Raw genomic sequence first — 21,648 nt, 5'->3', positions numbered from 1 at the left:
ACCAGATAAACTGACCTGCCTCCTGAGAAATCTGTATGCAAGTCAAGAAGCAACGGTTAGAAGTGGACGTGTAACAACAGACAGGTTCCAAATTGGGAAAGGAATACGTCAGGGCTGTGTATTGTCACCCTGCTTATTTAACTTATATGCAGAGTACATCATGCAAAATGCCAGGCTGGATGAAGCACAAGGTAGAATCAAGATTGCCAGGAGAAATATCAGTACCTTCAGATATGCAGATGACACCACCCTTATGGCAGAAAGCAAAGAACTAAAGATCCTCTTGATGAAAGTGAAAAAGGAGAGTGAAAAAGCTGGCTAAAAACTCAACATCAAAAAAATGAAGTTCATGGCATCTGGCCCCATCACTTCATGGCAAATAGATGGGGAAACTGACAGAATTTATCTTTCTGGGCTCCAAAATCACTGCAGGGGGTGACTGCAGCCATGAAATTAAAAGACACTTGATCCTTGGAAGAGACGCTATGACCAACCTGCTGCTAAGCTGTTGCTAAGTTACTTCTGTCGTGTCCAACTCTGTTCGACCCCATAGACAGCAGCCCACCAGGCTCCCCCGTCCCTGGGATTCTCCAAGCAAGAACACTGGAGTGGGTTGCCATTTCCTTCTCCAATGCATAAAACTGAAAAGTGAAAGTGAAGTCTCACAGTCGTGTCTGACTCTTAGCGACCCTGTGGACTGCAGCCTACCAGGCTCCTCCATCCATAGGATTTTCCAGGCAAGAGTACTGGAGTGGGTTGCCATTGCCTTCTCCATGACCAACCTAGACAGCATATTAAAAAGGGGAGTCATTACTTTGCTGACAAAAATTCGTCTAGTAAAATGTATGGTTTTTCCAGTAGTCATGTATGCGTGTGAGTGAGAGTTGAACCGTAAAAAAAGCTGAGTCCCAAAGAACTGATGATTTCGAACTGTGGTGTTGAAGAAGACACTTGAGAGTCCCTTGGACTGCAGGGAGATCAAACCCATCAGTGCTCAAGGAATCAGTCGTGAATATTCATTGGAAGGACTGATGCTGAAGCTAAAACTCCAATATATTGGCCACCTGAAGCAAAGAACTGGAAAAGACCCTGATGCTGGGAAAGACTGAAGGCAGGAGGAGAAGGAGATGACCGAGGATGAGATGGTTGAATGGCATCACCGACTTGATGGACATGAATTAGAACAAGCTCCGGGCACTGGTGATGGACAGTGAAGCCTGGTGTGCTGCAGTCTTAGGGTTGCAAAGAGTCACACACGACTGAGCGAGTGAATGGAACTGAACTGTGTCAAAGCTAGAATGTTTCACACACAGATCCATCTCAGAAAACTCCTTGGGTTCTGCTTCCGTCAGCAATATAATTAATACTAAGTGGAAGAAGGGGCCTTCTGTGAAAGAAGCACAATGTTGGATCTCCTGCCTAAGAGTGCATCTCATAGAACACTTAGGTTCTTAATGCCTTGTAAGGATATGCCACCACCAAAAGAGAACTACCAATTCACAGCACTTCCTTCATCGAAAGCATCAGTTAGTCCTCGGCGTGTATTTACAGTGCTGGTACACTGCAAGGAATATGCGGGGCGTGAAAATGCTAATTTGGGTCTGCAGTCCAAATGGCTATTCTCAACGTGTGAAAGCTAGTATGTTTTACTCTGAAACACACCTCTGAAAACTCCTTGGGTTCGGATTCTCTCCGCACTATAGTTAATGCTTGGCACAAGCAGGGGAATTCTCTGTAATAAACACTGTGCTTGGATTCTTGCCTAAGAGCGCACCTCCTAGAACTCTTTGAGAAGTACCAGTTCACAACACTTCCTTCATGGAAAGCATCAGTTTGTCCCCCATGTGTAGTTGCACTCTTGGGACAATACAGGGAAATATGCTAGGTGTTAAATGCTAACCTGGGATCTCCTGACAAAAACGAAGTTCACCCCGTTTGAAAGCTAGAACGATTCACTCTCAAACACAGCTAGGAAGACCTCCTAGGTTCTGATTTTCTCTTCACTATAGTTAATTCTTGGCCCATAAATGTCTTTTTAAAGGAAACATTGTGTCTGGAATTCCTTACTGGGAGCTCATCTCAAATAACATTTAGGTTCATAAGGTGTTGTATGGGTAGGCCACTGGCCACATAGTGAATTACCAGGTCACACCACTTCACTCACAGAAAAGACCAGTTCTTTCCAAGTGTGCATTTTTGTGCTGGAACACTGCAGTGAAACATGCTGGGTTTGAACCTTCTCATTGGGGTCTGCTGGCATTATGAGTGTTCTCACCGTGTCTCAGCTAGAATGTTTCCCTGTCAAACCCGCCTTGGAAAACTCCTTGGGTTCTGATTGTCCCCACACTATAGCTAATTCTTGGCACAAGCAGGGGACTTCTCTGAACAAAACAGTGCCCTTGGATCCCCTGCCTAAGAGAGCATCTCCTAGAACTTGGGGATGCCACTCACTAACAGAGAACTACCAGTTCACAGCACTTTCTTCCCGGAAAGCATCAGTTTGTCCTTCAAGGGTCCTTTCAGTTCTGGGACACTGAAGGGAAATATCCTGGGTGAGAACCAGCCAATTTGGGTATGTTGGAATAAAAAGTGTTTTCACCCTGTCTGTGAAAGCGAGCATGGTTCACTCTCAAAAACACCTTGGAAAACTTCCTGGGTTCAGATGCTCTTCTTACTATAGTTAATGCTTAGCAGAAGCAGGGGAATTCTCTGCAAGTAACATTATGCTTGGATTCCTGCCCATGGAGCACATCTCTTAGAATTCTTCCGTTCCTACTGCCTTGTATGGGTATGAAACTGTACAGAAGTACGAGTTCATAACACTTCCTTCATGGAAAACATCAGTTTGTCCCCAGTGTGTTTTTGCACCCCTGGGACAATGTAGGGAAATATGCTGGGTGTAAATGCTAATTGGGATTTGCTGGCCAAATGAGTGTTCTCAATGTGTGAGAGCAAGCATGCTTCAGTGGCAAACACACCTCAAAAAAGCCTTTGGGTACTGATTCTCTCCACTCTATAGTTAAGGTTTGGCACAGCAAGGGAATTCTCTCAAGGAAACACTGTTCTTGGATTCCTGCCTAAGAGCATATCTCCTGGAACTCTTTGCTTCCTACCACCTTGTATGGGTATGACACCACACTCAGAAGTACCAGTTCATAACACTGACTTCATGGGAAACATCAGTGTCTCCTCAGGGTGTATTTGCACTGCTGGGACAATGCAGGGAAATAGGCTGGCTGTGCAAATGCTAATTTGGAGTCTTTGGACAAAAACATTGTTCACACCGTCTGAAAGCTAGAATGTTTCACTTTCAAAGCCCATTAGGAAATCCTCCTAGGTTCTTATTTTCTCATCTCTGTAGTTCATTCTGGGTACAACAGAATGGCTTTTCTAAAGGAAATACTGTTCTTCATCTTACTGTGAGCTCATCTCAAAGAACATTTAAGGCTCCTAAGGCGTCATATAGGTAGGCCACTGGCCCCATGATCAATTACCAGCTCTCAACACTTCCCTCAAGGAAAAGACCAGTTCCTCCCAACTGGGTATTATTGTGCTGGAACACTGCCGCAACACATGCTGTGTTTGAACGTTCTCATTGGGCTCTCTTGGAAAATCGAGTGTTCTCACCATGTCAAAGCTGGAATGTTTCACTCTCAAACGTCCCTCAGAAAACTCCTTGGGTTCTGATTCTCTCTGCACTATAGTTAATTCTTGGCACAAGCAGGGGACTTCTCTGATAGAAACACTGCGCTTGGATCTCCTGCCTAAGAGCGCATCTTCTGAACTCTTAAGTATGCCCCTCACTAACAGAACTACCAGTTATCAGCACTTCCTTCGTGGAACGCATCAGTTTGTCCCACACACGTAGTTTCAGTTCTGGGACACTGCAGGGAGATACACTGGGCATCAACCTGCCAATTCGCCCCTGTTGGCAAGACCAACATTCTCAGCCTATAAAAGTAAGACTATTTCACTCTCAGACCCACCTAGGAAAACACCTTGGGTGCTGATTCTCTCTTCACTACAATCCATTTTTGGTAAAGCAAATGACTTTTCTGAAGGAAACACTTTGCTTGCATCTCCTACTAGGAGCATAGCTCATAAAACATGTAGGTTCTTACTGCCTTGAATGGGCATGCCATTCACCACAAAAGTAACCACCAGTTCACACCATTTCCTCCGTGGATAAGATCGGTTTTGTCCAAGTGTGTATTTTCAGTGCTGTGACACTGCCGGGGAATATGCTGGGTGTGAACCTGTCAATTGGGGTCTGCTTGCCAAAACAGTGTTTTTGCCTTCTGTCAGCTAAAATGTTTCACACTCAAAATACCTAGGAAAACGCTCTGGATGAAGACTCTGTTCACTACAGTAAATTTTTGCCCAAGCAACTCACTTTTCTGAAAAAAGAATCATTTAGGATCTCTTTCTTAGCAGTCATCTCATAGAACACTTAGGTTCATAATGCCTTGTACTATTCAGAAAATAAGTCTGAGAGACGATTCTGTACGAGTGGACAGCCATGCCTTTTGTTGCCCTGATTGGGTGAAACTGTAGTGTCAGATGTTTTCCCACCAAAATGTGGCAGGCAGCCTGTTTCTTACAGAAAACTAACAATAACTTCAAAATTTTTGTTGTAATTAAGAGAAAAAGAACCCATGTGTTTGTCTCACAGGTTTGAGGCTGCCACTATCCACCTTTTACAGTTGGAAATACTTTTTGTCATCCAGCTACCATTCTCAGGTTCACAAAACATGTTTCCCTGACTTTTCAGAGCTTTGTAATGGCAAACCTAAGAAACTCTGTAACATTGCATGAGAAAAGTGGTCAGGGGAGAATACTCTTTGAATGCCGCCTGCCATACCTGACGTTACCCTGATTAGGTGAAATGGTAGTATCAGATACTTGTTCCCAGAAAGAAGCAGGAAGCAGCATGTTTCTTTCAGAAAACTCAAAAACATGACTAGAGTAGTTGTAATAAAGAGAAAATTGAAGCAGTGGGTTTTTCTGGCAGGTTTGAGGCTTTACCGGTGGAAAATATTGCTTTTACCATAACCCTATTCACAGGTTCTCAAAAGCATGTTTACCAGCTGTTTTAGAGTTGTACAAAGACACACCAAGGGCACAGTGGACAATCCTATGAGAAAAAAAATGTCAGGAGAGAGTGTTCTGTGAGCTTTGACTGCCATACTTCTTGTTCCCCTGATTACGTGAAACTGCATTGTCAGATCACTGTCAAGCCAGATGTAGAAAGCAGCCTTTTTATTTCAAAATCGTGACCACAGCTGTTGTTGTAATGCAGAGGAAGAAACACTGTATTTTTCTGGCAAGTTTAAGGCTGTAACTCTCCAGTTTTCACCTGGGAAAAATAATTCTTTTGCCATCAGGTCCTAATTCCCAGATTCAAACCTATATGTTTCCCTGCAGTTTCAGACCTGTGTAAAGGCACTCCTTGGACACATTGTACCATTCCATGAGAAAATATGTTAGGGGAGAGCGTTCTGACAACCACAACCTTTTTAACTCTGATTAGATGAAGCTGTACTATAAGATGACTCCCCAGCAAGAAGTGGCAAGCAATCTGTTGCATTCAGAAAACCAAAAACTTGGCCAAAGCTGTTGTTGTAATGAAGAGGAAAATGAACCACCATGGTTTTGTCTGGTTTGAAGCTGCAATTATCCAGGACCCAAAAAAGGAAACTATTGGTTTTACCATAAGGGCCCAATTCCCAGGTTCACAAAAACATGTTTCCCGGCTGTTTCAAAGTTGTGTAAAGACACACCTAAGACATGCTGCACCATTCCATGAGAAGAAAAATGTCAGGGGAGAGTGTTCTGTGAATTTTGACACCAGGAATGTTGTTACCCTCATCTGGTGAAACAGTACTGTCAGGTGACTTCACAGCAAGAAGTCAGAGACATCTTTTTTATTTCAGAAAACTCAAAATCATGACCAAAGCTGTTGTTATGACGGAAAGAAGAATGAATCAGTGTGTTTTTCTGGCAAGTTTAATACTGCAACTATCCAGCTTTCAGTGGGGGAAATACTTTTTTTTGCCATCCAGCCACAATTCACGGGTTCACAAAAGCATGTTTCTCTTCAGTTTCATAGCTGTGCAAGACACTTCTAGGACACACTCTACCATTCCATGGGCTTCCCAGCCAGAAGAAGGAAGCTGCCCATTACTTTCAGAAAGCTCAAAAACTTGATCAAAGCTGTTGTAATGAAGAAAAAATGAACCAGTGTGCTTTTCTTGCAGATTTGAGGTTGCAATAATCCAGCTTCCACAGGTGGAAAATATTGCTTTTACCATAAGGGCCCAATTCCCAGGTTCACAAAATCATGTTTCCTGGTTACTTCAGAGTTGTGTGAAGACACACCTAGCATACACTGTACCACTCTATATGAGAAAAAAGGTTACAGAACACTGTGAGTATTGGCTGACATACCTCTAGTTAACATGATTAGGTGAAACTAGTGCCAGATGACTTCCCAGCATGAAGTAGTAAGCAGCCTGTTTTTTCCAGAAAACTCAAAAAGCTGACTAAAGATATTGTAATGCAGAGAAAAATGAACCGGTGTGTTCTTTCTGGCAGGTTTGAAGCTGCAATTACCCAGGTTCTACAGGTGGAAAATACTGCTTTTACCATAAGGGACCATTTCCCAGATTTACAAAATCATGTTTCCTGGCTGCTTCAGATTTATATTAAGACACACCTAGGATACACTGTACCATTTTATGAGACAAGAAGTCTGGGGAGAGTGTACCACGAGTGTTGACGACCATACCTCTAGATTAGATGAAACTGTACTGTCAGATGACTTCCCAGTAATAAGTAGCAGCCAGCCTGCTGCCTTCAGATAACTCAAAACTTGACCAAAGCTGTTATTGCAATGGAGAGAAATGAACCAGTGTGTTTTCCCTCCAGGTTTAAAGCTGCAAATATCCAGCTTTCACAGAAGGAAAATACCTCTTTTGCCATCAGGCCCCAATTTCAGGTTCACAAAACATGTTTCCCTGACTTTCAAAACTGAAAAGAGACTCCTAGGACAGATTGTTCCATTCCATGAGAAACAAAATTTCAGGGGAGGATTTTCTTGAATGCTGACTGCCATACCTCTTGTTTCCTGATTAAGTGAAAGTATACTGTCAGATCTTTTCCCAGCAAGAAGTGGCAAGAAGCATGTTTCTTTCAGGAAACTCAAACACTTGAACAAAGCTGTGGTTGTAATGAAAAGAAAATGAACCAGAATTTCTTCAAGACAAACACAATATTGGTCAGGGATTTGAGTTTTTTGAAACAGGCCGCCTGCGACTTTTAGTTGGGATGGATGTCATCTGACAGTACACTTTCACCTAACCAGAATAACATGTACGGCAGTCAGTACCCGAAGAACACTTTCCACTGGCCTCTTTTCTCATTGAATGGTACAGTGTGTCCTAGGAGTGTCTTTACAAACCTCTGAAACTGTGAGAAAGATGATTTTTTTGAACCTGGGAACTCAGGCCTAATGGCAAAAGCAATAATTTCTCCCTGTGTAAGCAGGATAGTTGCACCCTCAAACCTACTAGAAAGACACACTGTGTCATTTTTCTCTTCATTTCAACAACACATTTAGTCAAATATCTGAGTTTTTTGGAGGAGAAATGCTGCATGCCACATCTTGCTTGGAATTAATCTGACAGGACAGTTTCACCTGATCAGGGTAACAACAGGTATGCCAGTCACACTCACAGAAGACTCTCCCCTGACCTCTTTTCTCATGGAATAGTACAGGGTGTTTATGGGTGTGTTTACAAGGCACAGAAACTCCAGCGAAGCATGTTTTTGCAAACCTGGGAATTGAGGCCTGATGGCAAAAGAAGTATTTTCCTCCTGTGAAAGCTGGATAATTGCCTCCTCAAACCTGCAAGGAAAACACACTATTTCATTTTTCTCTTTATTACAGCAACAGCTTTGGTCAAGCATTTGAGTTTTCTGAAAGTAACAGGCTGCTTGTTACTTCTTGCTGGGAAGTAATCTGAAAATACCATTTCACCAGATCAAAGTAACAACAATTATGCCAGTCAACACTCACAGAACATGCTCCCCTGACCTTGCTGCTCCTGGGATGGTGCTGTGTTTCCCAGGAGTGTCTTTACACACCTCTGAAACTGCTAGGGAACATGATTTTGTGAACCTCGGAATTGGGGCCTGAGTGAAAAGGCAGTATATTCCACCTGTGAAACCTGGATAGTTGTTGCCTCAAACCTGCCACAAAAACACTCTGGTTCATTTTTCTTTTCATAACAATGACAACTTTGGTCAAGTGTTGGAATTTTCTAAAACAAACAGGTTGCTGGGAAGTAATCTGACAGTATCTTTTCACCTAATCATGGTAACAATAGATATGGCAGTCAACGCTCATTGAACACTATCCCCTGATCTCTTTTCTCGGTGTCCTAGGAATGTCTTTACACAACTCTGATGCTGCAGGGAAATTTGCTTTTGTGAACCCTGGAATTGAAGTCTGATGGCAAAAACAGTATTTACCCCTGTGAAAGCTTTATAGGTGTGTCCTCAAACCTGCTGCAAAAACACCCTTGTTAATTTTTCTCTTCAAAACAACTTTCTTCATGTATCTAAGTTTTCTGAAAGAAACAAGGATGCATGCAACTACTTGTGGGATGACATATGACAATTATGTTTCATTTATTCAGGGTAACAATAAGTATGACAGTCAATATTCAAAAAAAACCCTCACCTCATCTATTTTCTCATGGAATGCTACTGTATATCCTAACAGTATGTTTACACAGCTCTGAAATCGCAGGAAAACATCTTTTTTTGATTTTTTTTGTTTTTTTTTTAACCTGGGAATTAGAGCCTCATGGCAAAAGCAGTATTTTCGCCCTGTGAAAGCTAGATAGTTGCAGCCTCAAGCCTGCCATAAAAACAATCTGGTTCATTTCTCTCTTAATTACAACAACAAATTTGGACAAGTATTTGAGTTTTCTGAAAGAAAGAGCCTGAATGCCATTCTTGCTGGGATGTCACCTGACTGTAAGGTCTCAATTAGGGTCGCTGCAGGTGTGGTAGCCAACACTTACAAAACACTCTCCCTTGACCATGGAATGGTACTGTGTTTCCCAGGTGGTGTTTTTCCAGCTCTGAAACTGCAGGGAAATGTTTTTCTGAACCTGGAAATTGGGGCCTGATGGTAAAGCAATATTATCCTTCTGTGAAAGCTGGAGAGTTGCACCCTCAAAGCTGTCAGAAAAACATCCTGATCAATTCTTCATTACAGCAAGAACGTTGGTCAAGTTTTGAGTTTTTGAGTCTTTTGAAATAATCTGCTTACTTGGAACTTCTTGCTGGGAAGTCATTTGACAGTACAGTTTTATCTTATCTGGGTAACAATTATGGGAGTCAACACATACAGAACACACTCCTGTAACTGATTTTCTCATGGAATTGTACAATTCTGTGTGCCCTAGGCATGTCTTTACACAGCTTGAAACTGCAGGGGAATATGTTTTTCTGAACCTGGGAATTAGGGCCTGATGGTAAAAGCAGTATTTTCCTTCTGTGAAAACCTGCAAGAAAAATACATTGACTCATTTTTCTCTTCATTACAACTTTTTTCAAGTATTTGACTTTCCTGAAAAACAGACTGCTTGCCACCTCTTACTGGGAAGTCATTTGACAGTATGATTTCATCTAATTAGCATAACAAGAGGTATGGCAGCCAACACTCACAGAACACTCTCTCCTAACCTCTTTTCTCACTGAATGCTACAGTTTATCCTAGGTGTGTTTTTTCACCACTCTGAGAATGTGAGAATCTATCACATGTTTTTGTGAACCTGGGAATTTGGGCGTCATAGTAAAAGCAGTATTTTCATCTGGTGAAATCTGGATAGTTGCAACCTCAACCCTGACAAAAAATATACTGGTTCATTTTTGTCTTTACTACAACCACAACTTTTATCACATAGTTTAGTGTTTTGAAAGAAGCTGCTTCCCACTTCTTGCTGGGACATCTGACATTGCAGTTTCACCTTATCAGGGTAACAACAGGTATGGTAGTCAACACTCCCAAAGCACACTCCCCTAACATCTTTTCTCATGGGGACACAATGTACAATTGTGTCACTAAGTGTCTTCACACAGTTCTGAAACTCCAGGGAAATATGTCTTTGTGAACTTAGGAATTGGGGCCTGACTGTAAAAGCAGTATTTTACTTCTGTGAAATCTGGATAGAGGAGAGTGAAAAAGCTGGCTTGAAGCTCAACATTCAGAAAACTAAGATCATGGCATCTGGTCCCATCACTTCATGAGAAATAGATGGGGAAAGAGTAGAAACAGTGTCAGACTTTATTTTTTGAGGCTCCAAAATCACTGCAGATGGTGACTGCAGCCATGAAATTCAAAGACGCTTACTCCTTCAAAGGAAAGTTATGACCAACCTAGATAGCATATTCAAAAGCAGAGACATTACTTTGCCAACAAAGGTCTGTCTAGTCAAGGCTATGGTTTTTCCAGTGGTCATGTATGGATGTGAGAGTTGGACGGTGAAGAAAGCTGAGCACCAAAGAATTGATGCTTTTGAACTGTGGTACTGGAGAAGACTCTTGAGAGTCCCTTGGACTGCAAGAAGATCCAACCAGTCCATCCTAAAAGAGATCAGTCCTGGGTGTTCATTGGAACGACTGATGTTGAAGCTGAAACTCCAATACTTTGGCCACCTCATGTGAAGAGTTGACTCACTGGAAAAGACCCTAATGATGGGAAGGATTGAGGGCAGGAGGAGAAGGGGATGACAGAGGATGAGATGGCTGGATGGCATCACCAACTCTATGGACATGGGTTTGGGTAGACTCCAGGAGTTGGTGATGGATAGGGAGACCTGTCGTGCTGTGATTCATGGCAACGCAAAGAGTTGGACACTACTGAGCCACTGAACTGAACTGAACTGAACTGAAGCTTCAAACCTGCCAGAAAAAGCACTGTGGTTCATTTTTATCCTCACTAAAAAAACAAATTTGGTCAACTATTAGAGTTTTCTGGAACAAACAGGCTGTTTCACACTTCTTGCTTGGAAGTCATCTGACATTTCAGTTTCACCTAAATATGGTAACAACAGGTATGGCAGTCAGCACTCACAGAAAAGTCTCCCCTGACCTCTTTCCTCCTGGAATGGTTCAGTGTGACTTAGGAGTGTCTTTACACAGCTCTGAAACTGTAGGGAAACCTGTTTTTGTGAACCTGGGACCTGGCACCTGTTGGTAAAAGCAGTGCTTTTCTCCTATAAAAAATGAATAGTTTCAGCTTCAAAACTGGCAGAAAAAAAGCACAGTGGTTCATTTTCCTCTTCATTTCAAAACAACTTTGGTAAAGTATTTGAGTTTCCTGAAAGAAGTAACTGCTTACTATTCCTTGCTGTGACATCCCCTGACATTGCAGTTTCACCTGATCATGGTAACAAGTATGGCAATCAGTACTCACAAAACACACTCCCCTGACATTTTTCCTCCTGGAATGGTAGAGTGTGTCCTAGGAGTGCCTTTACAGAGTCTGAAACTGTAAGCACACATACTTTTATGAAACTGTTAATTGGGGTCTGATGGCAAAATTAGGATATTAACCTGTGAAAGCTGGATAGATGCACCATCAAACCTGCCTGAAAAACAGTGGTTCATTTTTCTCTTTATTACAACAACAACCGTGGTCAAGTATTTGCGTCTTCTGAAAGAAAGAGGGTGCTTGTCACTTCTTTTTGGGAAGTCAGCTGACAGTAAAGTTTTCCCTATTCATGGTAACAATAGGTATGGCAGTCAACACCCACAGAAATCTCTTCCCTAACCTCTTTTCTCATGGAATGTTACAGTGTGTCCTAGGATAGTCTTTACATAACTCTGAAACTTACAGGAAACATGTACTTGTAAATCTGGGAACTGGGGCCTAATGACAAAAGTTGTATTTTCCCACTGTGAAAGCTGAATACATACAGCCTGAAACCAGCAATAAAAACACATTGGTTCATTTTCCTCTATATTACAATGAGAACTTTGTTCAAGTATTTGAGTTTTCTGTAAGAAATAGGTTGCTCTTGGCTGGAAAATCATCCGACATTATAGTTTCACCTCATCAGGGTAATAATAGGTAATGTAGTCAACACTCACAAAACACACTCCCCTGACATCTTTTAGTGATTTTAAACAGTCTGATGCTGCAGGTAAATATGTTTTTGGAAACCTGAGAACTGGGGGCTGGTGGTAATAACAGTATTTTCCTCCTGCGAAAACTAGATAGTTGCAGCCTCAAACTTGCCGGGGGCGGGGGAGGGGGGGCCGGAAACAGTGGTTCAATTTTCTCCTCACTACAACTACAACTTTGGTCAAGCATTTGAATTTTCTGAAAGAGACGGGCTGTTTTCCATTTCTTTGGGGATCTCATCTGATAGTATAGTTTCACTAAGCAGGGTAACAACAGGTATGGCAGTCAGTACTCACGGAACACTCTCCCTTCATTATTTTTTCCATGGAGTACAACTATGTGTCCTAGGTGTGTATTTACACAGCTCTGAAAGTGCAGGGAAACACTTTTTTTTGGATACTGGAAACTGTAGCCTAATGGTAAAATCAGTATTTTCCTCCTCTGAAAGGTGGATAGCTGTAGTCTCAAACTTGCCAGAAGAACACAGGGGTTCATTTTTCTCCTCATTACAACTACAATTTTGGTCAAGTGTTTGAGTTTTCTGAAAGAAACAGGTTCCTTGCCACTTATTGCTGGAACTCGTCTGACACTAGAGTTTCACTGATCAGGGTAACAATAGGTATGGTACTAAACACTACAGAACACACCCCTTGGCCTCTTTTCCCAAAGAAATGTACAGTGTGTCCTAGAACTGTTTTTAGACAGCTGTGAAACTTCAGAGACACGTTTTTTTTGGAACCTGAGAATTGTGGCCTGATGGCTAAATTAGTATAATATCCTTGTGAACACTGGAAAGTTGAACCCTCAAACCTGCCATATAAACACACTGATTTATTTTTCTTTTCATTATAACAACTGTCATCAAGTATCTGATTTTTCTGAAAGAAACAAGCTACTTGCCACATCTCCCTGAGAAGTCATCTGATAGAGTTTCACCTAATCAGAGCAACAACAATTATGGCAGTCAACACGCAGAACACTCACCCATGATCTCTTTTATCACAGGATGAAACAGTGTGTTCTACTTGTGTCTTTACACAGCTCTGAAAGTCCAAACATGTTTTTGTGAAACTTGGAACTCAGCCTGATGGTAAAGGCAATATTTTATTCCTGTGAATGCTAGATATTTGAAGACTTACTTGTGGGGAAAAAAACACTGTCGTTTATTTTTCTCTCCATTACAACAACTGTGGTCATGTATTTGAGTTTTCTAAAGTAGCAAGCTGCTTGCCACTTCTTACTGGGAATTCATCTGACACTAGTTTTACCTAATCAGTCGGTGACAAGGATGGCAGTCAACACTCACAGAACCCTCTCCTACTGTGAAGGAATGTTTAATAGGAGGATTTCTATGTGCTGTTTCTCATAAGTCCTCTGTTCCTTATCAGTTTCTGGCAACATAAATGAGTGGAATGGCATGCCACTCCCAGGACTGAGGCCATAGGATGAGACAGGCTTGAATCTCCTTCAGTAAACATTCTCCTTATGACAAAACTGCTTAGTCTCGATCCTCTTTCTTGAGATATGGATTGTCTCCTGACCCTGTGACCATTATTAATCCCTTGCTTCCTTGGTAATGGTTGCTGTATGTTTGGTTTTCTGATCTTTATCATTGTCAAAAGAAATTTCTTGTACAAAGGCCTATATATATTTACAGAAAGATCATTAAAGCACCCTTCCTCCACCAGAGGCTTGGGTTCCCATGTCTTTCTCTCTCTCTCTCCAGCTAATTCTCTGGAGCGTAGAAACCCGCCGAGCTCATTCTCCTGCCTGGGCTTCCAAGAGCTCCTCGAGAGGGCAGCCTGTGCCTTCATGAGTGGTGCAAGCCCTGTTCAAGGGTTTTATTGGTTCTCTGCATAAACCAGGGAATATTAGCTTCTTTCTCTCTTTCACTTTCTTGTCGACTCTGGACTGCCAGGTTCCGGTCCATTAAAGGACCGCAATATCCCACAACCACCTTTGTTATGAAATGATATAGTATATCCTAGGTGTGTCGCTACAATGCTGAGAAAGTGCAGAGAAGCATATTTTTTTGAACCTGGATTTGGGCCCTAATGGCAAAAAAAGTATTTTCCCACTGTGAAAGTTAAATAGTTGCAGCCACAAACCTGCCAGAAAAACATCCAGGTTAATTTTTCTCTTCATTACACTAATAACTTTGGTCAAGTTATTGAGTTTTTTAAAGATACAGGCTGCTAGCCACTTCTTGCTGTGTGTCATCTGACAGTATAGTTTCACCTAATTGGTTTAACAACATTACAGCAGTCAACACATCGAAAACTCTCCCCTGACCCCTTTGTTCATGGAATGGTTCAGCGCATCTTTACAAAGCTCTGAAACTGCAGAGAAACATGTTTTTGTGAACATGGGAATTGGGACCTGGTGACAAAAGCAGTGTTTTCACCTTATGAAAGTTGAATAGTTGCAGCCTAAAATCTGTCAGAAAAAAAAAAAAATCGTTCACTTTACTCTTCATTACATCCATAACTTTGGTCAAGCATTTGAGTTTTCTTAAAGAAACTGGCAAGCGAGAGGTGCTCACCACCTGTTGCTGGGTAGTCACCTGATAATACAGTATCAGATGTTACCTAATTAGGGTAACAACATGTATGGCATTCAACCCTCACAGAACACTCTCCCTGACCTTTTTTCTCATAAAATGGTACAGTGTGTACCTAGGAGTATCTTTACAGAACTCTGAAACTGCCAAGAGACATGCTTTTTTGAGTCTGGGAATTGGGCCTGATGGGAAAATTAGTATATTCCCCCTGTGAAAGCTGGATAGTTACACCCTTAAATCTGCCAGAAATGCACACTGGCTTATTTTCCTCCTCATTAAAAGTACAACTTTGTTCATGTATTTTAGTTTTCTGAGACAAATAGGCTGCTTGATACTTCTTGCTGGGAACTCAAACAGTACAGTTTCTCTTAGTCAGGTTAACAACAGGTATGACAGTCAACCCTCACAGAGCACTCTCCTCTGACCTCTTTTCTCATGGAATGGCACAGTGTGTTCTAGGTGCATCTTTACACAGCTCTGAGACTGCAGGGAAAACTTTTTGGGGGAATCTGGGAACTGTGTGTATTTTCCTTCTGTGAAAAGTGAATATTTGTAGCCTCAAACCAGCCAGAAAAATACACTGATTTTTCTCTTTATCACAACAAAAATTTGGTCAAGTATTTGAGTTTTCTGACAGGAACAGGATACTTGCCCCTTCTTGCGAGGAAGTCCTCTCACAGGACAGTTTCACCTAATCAGGGTAACAAGAGTTACTTGTACACAGGTACACTTTCCCCTGACTTCTTTCTCATGGGTTCTTACAGTGTGTACTTGGTATATCATTAAGATCTTGAAACTGCAGGTAGCACATTTTTATGAACCTGTGACCTGGGCCTAATGGTAAAAGCAGTGTTTTTCCCCCCATGAAAGCAGGATAGTTGCAGTGTCAAACCTGCCAGAAAAATATACTGGTTCATTTTTTTTCTCATTACAGCAAATACTTTGGTCAAGCATTTGACTTTTGTGAAAGAAACTAGCTGCTTGTCACTCCTTGCTGGAAAGTCATCTTCTATTACAGTTTCACTTTATCAGGTAACAACAGATGTGGTAGTCAAAGCTCACAAAACACACTCCCCTGACATAGTTTTCATGGAATGGTACAGGGTATTTTAAGAGTGTCTTTACACAGTCTAAAACTGCAGGAAAATATGCTTTTATGAAACTATTAATTGGGATCTAATGGCAAAATTAGTATATTCCCCCTGTGTAATCTGGATAGCTGCAGCCTCAAACCTGCCAGAAAACACACTAGTTCATTTTTCTCTTTGTTACAACAACAGCTTTGGTCAAGTATTTGAGTTTTCTGAAAGAAACAGGCTGGTTGACACTTATCACTAACAAGCCATCTGACAGTACAATTTCACCTAATCAGGGTAACAACAATTATGCCAGTCATCACTCACAGAACACTCTAACCTGACCTTTTTTTTCCTCATGGAAATGGTAGAGTGTGTCCTACGTGTGTCTTTACACAGCTCTGAACATCAGGGAAACACTTTTATTGTGAACAGGGAACTGGGGCCTGATGAAGGAAGCACTATTTTCTTCTTGTGAGAGCTGGATAGTTGCAGCCTTAAATCTGCCAGAAAAAAATTCAGGTTCAGTTTTCTCTTTATTACAACAACAATTTTGGTCTATTATTTGAGTGGTCTGAAATAAACAGGCTGCTTGCCATTTGCTGCTGGAAAGTCATCTGACAGTACGGTTTTACCTAATCAAGGTAACAACAGGTATGGCAGTCAACACTCTCAGAACACTCTCCCTTGATATATTTTCTCATGGAATGGTACAGTATTTCCTAGGAGTGTCTTTACACAGTTTGGAAACTGCAGGAAAACAAGTTTTTGTGAAACAGGTAATTGGGGCCTGATACCAAAATACTATGTCCCCCTTTGAAACCTAGATAGTTGCAGCTTTAACCCAGCCAGAAAAACACACTGGTTCATCTTTCTCTTCATTAAATAACAACTTTGATCGTGTATTTGAGTTTTCTGAAAGAAACAGGCTGTTTGACTCTCACTTCATTCTGGGAGTCATCTGATAGTACAGTTTCACCTCATCAGGGTAACAACAGGTATGACAGTCAACACAGAGCACTCTCCACCGATCTCTTCTCTCATGCCATGGTACAGTATATCCTAGGATTATCTTTACACAGCTCTGAAATGGCAGGTAAACATGCTATTGTGAACCTGCGAATTGGGGCCTGATAGCAAAATTAGTATTTCTGCTTTGGAAGCTAGATAATTGCACCCTTAGACCTACCAGAAAAATACATTGGTTCATTTTTATCTTCATTATAACAACTGGAGTCAAGTTTTAGAGGCTACTTGCCACTTAATGACTGGGAAGTAAGCTGACAGTACAATTACACCTAATTAGGGTTACAACAGGTATGGCAGTCTGCACTTACACAACATTTTTACTGAAAGGTTGTTGCTGAACCACGACTGGGATTCTTGGCCTCCAGAGGAGAAGAATTCAATCCAGGGCCAGTGACGAGGCTTGATCACTCAGAGCTTTTGTGTAATAAAGTTTTATTAAAGTATAAAAGAGATAAAGCTTCTGACATAGATGTCAGAAGGGCGTCCCCTTGCTCGTCTTTAGCTGGATGTTATATAGCTACCAGCAGTCTGCTAATTAGAGAAAGAAAATGTCTCAAAACTCAGAGACTGGCACCAGGCCCCTCACCCACAACATGCATCTTGAGATAACATTGGCACAAAGTGAGTTGTCCAGGGCCATAATCTGATTGACATGAATCTTGAAGCAAGGCAGGTTGCCAAGTAAATACAGTCTCATTAACATAGCTTAAGAGAACATTTGCATGAGTAAAACATAGTGGTTTGTCAGGTTGGTTCTGAGTCTTAGGCGAAGGGACTTGAAGATGGAGTCTAGGGTAAATAACATAGGGTTCATTAACATAGCTTAAGAAAAACATTTCCGTAAGAGAAAATGCATTGGTTAGCTCAAGGTTTGAGAAAAGTTAAGTTCAGGTGGAGCCAGGTGGCAACACAGAATTTTTAAGAGAAATCTTTTAAATTTGTATAGAGAAGGGGAAAAAATCTTAACACTTGTCGTTTGTTTCCTCCTGCTGCTTAAGAGAGACATAAAAAATGTCTGACGCTTAAGTCTATTTACTCTGTTTGGAGACCCCTGGCCTTCCTGCTTGTTAACCTCTCATTACTTGATATTTTTTCTCATGGAATGGCACAGGGTCCTAGGGGTATATTTAAACAGCTTTGTAACTGCAGGGAAACATGCTTTTATGAACCTAGGAACTGGGGCCTGATGGTAAAGCAGTAGTCTCCTCCTATGAAAACTGGATAGTGGGTACTGAAGGACCTAAGCTACTCCATTTTGTTAACAGAAAAACTCCATTTTGTAAGGTTCCAGGAAAAGAGCCTTTGAAAATCCAAGAGCCTTTGGAAATCCCGACCTCACCCCACCACCCTCAAGCCAATCAGACCCCAGACCAAAATCTCCTGACTTAACGTAGTCTGCCTAGGTAATGGGAACCAATCAGAACCTGGGGCAAGCCCAGGAAAATAAAAACCAATCAGAAACCAACACCTAACCCTTCCACAGAAGGTAACCAATTAGACATCTCCCAACCCGGAAACTTCCGTTTTTCAAATTTCTGGTGCGAGAATACCCTATATAAGCAATGTAACCCCAAACTCGGGGCTCCTCCCTATAGCCGCTGCATCGGTATCGGTGGGAGCCCCAGCTTGAGCTTGGTAATAAGAACTCTCTTGCTTTTGCATCGGATTTCGGCTTCCTGGTAGTCATTGGGAGATTTCGCGACTTGGGCACAACAGTACTTCAAGTCTGCCAGAAAAACACCCTGGTTCATTGTTTTCTTCCTTTTCAACAACAGCTTTTGTCAAGTATTTGAGTTTTCTGAGTGAAACAGCTGCTTGCCGCTCCTTTCTGGGAAGTCATCTGACATTCCATGTTCACATTTTTAGGGTAACAATATGTATGGCTGTCAATGATTACAAAACACACTCCCCTCACATCTATTCTCATGGAATGGTACAGTGTGCCCTAGGAGTGTCTTTACACAGCTCTGAAACTTCAGGGGAAAAAAAAAATGTGTTTTTGTGAACCTGGATAAAGGGGTATGATGTTAAAAGGCATAGTTTCCTCCTGTGAAAGCTGGTTAGTTGCAGCCTCATACCTGCCTCCAAAATATCCTGGTTTATTTTTCTTTTCATTACAACAATTTTAGTCACATATTTATGCTTTCTGAAAGAAACTGCCTGCTTGAAACTTATTGCTGGGAAGTTATCTGAAAGTACAGTTTCACCTCATCAGGGAAACAACAGGTATGGCAGTCAATGCTCACAGAACACTCTCCCTTGACATCTTTTCTCATGAAATAGTACATTGTATCCAAAGGTATACTTACTTACCTCTGAAACTGTAAGGAACCATGTTTTTGTAAACCTTGGATTTGGGGCATGATGGAACAGGCAGTATTTTCCCCCTGTGAAAGCTGGATGGTTGCAGGCTCAAACCTGCCAGGAAAACACAGTTTCATTTTTCTCTTCATGAAAACATCAACTTTAGTCAATATTTGAGTTTTCTAAACAGTTTTCTAAAGAAACAGGCTGCTTATCACTACTTGCTGGAAATTTAGCTGACATTACAGTTTCACCTTATCAAGGTAAACAAAGTATGGTAGTCAACAATCACAAATTATCCTGACATAATTTCTCATTGACTGGTACAGTGTGTCTTAGGAGGATCTTTACACAGCTCTTAAACTACAGGGAGACATACTTTTGTGAGCCTGTGAATTAGGGTCTGATGGCAAAATTGGTATATTCCCCCTATGAAACCTGAAAAATCATACCCTCAAACTTGCAGAAAAACAATTTTGATTCATTAAAACAATAACTATGGTCAAGCATTTGAGTTTTCTGAAGGAAACAGGCTGTCTGACACTTTTTGCTGGGATGTCATCTGACAGTACAATTTCACCTAATCACAGTAAAAATAGGTAGGTAGTCAACACTCACAGAACACTCTCCCAACTTCTTTTCTCAATACATGGTACAGTGGGTCCCAGGAGTGTCTTTATACCACTATGGAACTGTAGGGAAACATATCTTTGTGAACCAGGGAATTGAGGCCTGATACAAAAGCAGTTTTACCTCCTGTGAAAGCTGAATAATTGTCTCCTCAAACTTGCCAGAAAAACACTCTATTTCATTTTTCTTTTCATTACCACAACTGCTATGGTCAAGTATTTGAGTAGTCTGAAAGAAGCAGGCTGCTTGCCACTCCTTGTGGGAAGTCATCTGATAGCGGAGTTTCACCAAACCAAGGTAACAACCGGTATGGCAGTCAACACTCACAGAACACTCTCCCCTAACCTTTTTTCTCATGGAATGGTACAGTGTGTCCAAGATGTATCTTTATGCAGCTCTGAAACTACAAGCTTGCTTTAATGCTTGAAAGTTGCTCAGTCACGTCCACTTCTTTGTGACCCCATGGACTATACAGACCATGGAATTCTCCAGGCTAGAATACTAGAGTAGGTAATTTTTCCCTTCTCCAGGGGATCTTCCCAAGCCAGGGATCGAACCCAGGTTTCCTGTATTGCAGGTGGATTCTTTACCAGTTGAGCCACAAGGAAAGCCCTTCTCATTCTTATGGAATGGCACAGTGTCTGAAACTGCAGGAAAACATGTTTTTTTGTGAACCTGGGAATTGGGTCTGATTGTAAAAGCAGTATTTTTACTGGTGGTGAATTCTGGGGGATCTGGCTTCTGGCTGCTGTTGTGGGAGTTGACTTCAGAATTTTGAGCCACCAGAGTAAAATAATTACCCCCAAAACATTGTGAAATCTGTGGGAAATACCCTGCCAAGGAAGGGTCAAGTGAAAAACATAGTTGTAATTTGACCATTCTACTAAAATGATACAAATATGCACAGAGACAGAGATAGTGACATGCTATAACATCTAACATCTGACACCATGACTGACTTAGAAGTCAGAAGCTAAACAAGCTGCAATTAATGTAGAGTGGTTTTGTTTGAGAGGATGTGCCCATATGTGGCAGAAAGTATACCTCAGGTGGCCTGTCTGCCAAGGGTGATGGAATGAGGCTTGGCAAACCTCCTGGTTGGAACAATTAGGTGAGGGAGCAAAATTTGCTGGATTTTAATCTTAAAGCAAGAGGCTCATGAATTCTCTCTACTGGTGAAAGAGACCTAGGCTGACGAGGATAAAGGAAGAATATTTATGGCCCTTAGAATCACCTAGTGGGCTCATGCCAGAGGCCTGGAGTAGAATTAGGGAACTGGGAGCCACAGCAGGGATACTCCCTCTCATTGAAGTTTTCTCATGGAAGCATCAACAAAACCCAAGTCCCAGTCCGAGACCCTGAAAGACAGCTCTTCTCACAGGGTGGGCACTAACGTGCTTCCAATGCAGTAGTTTTCCAACGGCAAGTGGAAACCAGAAAGAAGTCAGCAGGGGTGAGTCCACGCAGGGCTCACCCTCCGCCCCTGCGGCTGGACCTGGAAGGCCGGGTGTGCCCACTGCCCGTCTGCCATGGAGGAGAGGGGCATCTAGTGGGGCCTCTGCCTCGAGGAGGTTTGTCCAATGAATCAGACTTCCCTAGTTGAAGAATGGGCACTGGAGCAGAGGGCCTGAGATTCTCTGGGCAGGCAAGGGGATTTGTTACTCAATCTTATATGTTTCTAGAAATTCCATTAGTGAGTCTTCCCATTTTCTGCCTCCAGTGATGAATGTTGGCAGAAGCTGCTGAATTTGACACTGTCTGCTGACAGAGACCCCTGACAGGGATTTTGCTCTTCCTGGTATGAGCCAGGGAAGTTGGGGGCAGCAAATGCAAAGTGTAATCAGCACAGT

Source organism: Oryx dammah, unplaced genomic scaffold (genome assembly GCF_014754425.2).
Source record: "Oryx dammah isolate SB20612 unplaced genomic scaffold, SCBI_Odam_1.1 HiC_scaffold_10, whole genome shotgun sequence".
Taxonomy (NCBI): domain Eukaryota; kingdom Metazoa; phylum Chordata; class Mammalia; order Artiodactyla; family Bovidae; genus Oryx; species Oryx dammah.
Note: the sequence above shows the minus strand (reverse complement) of the source record.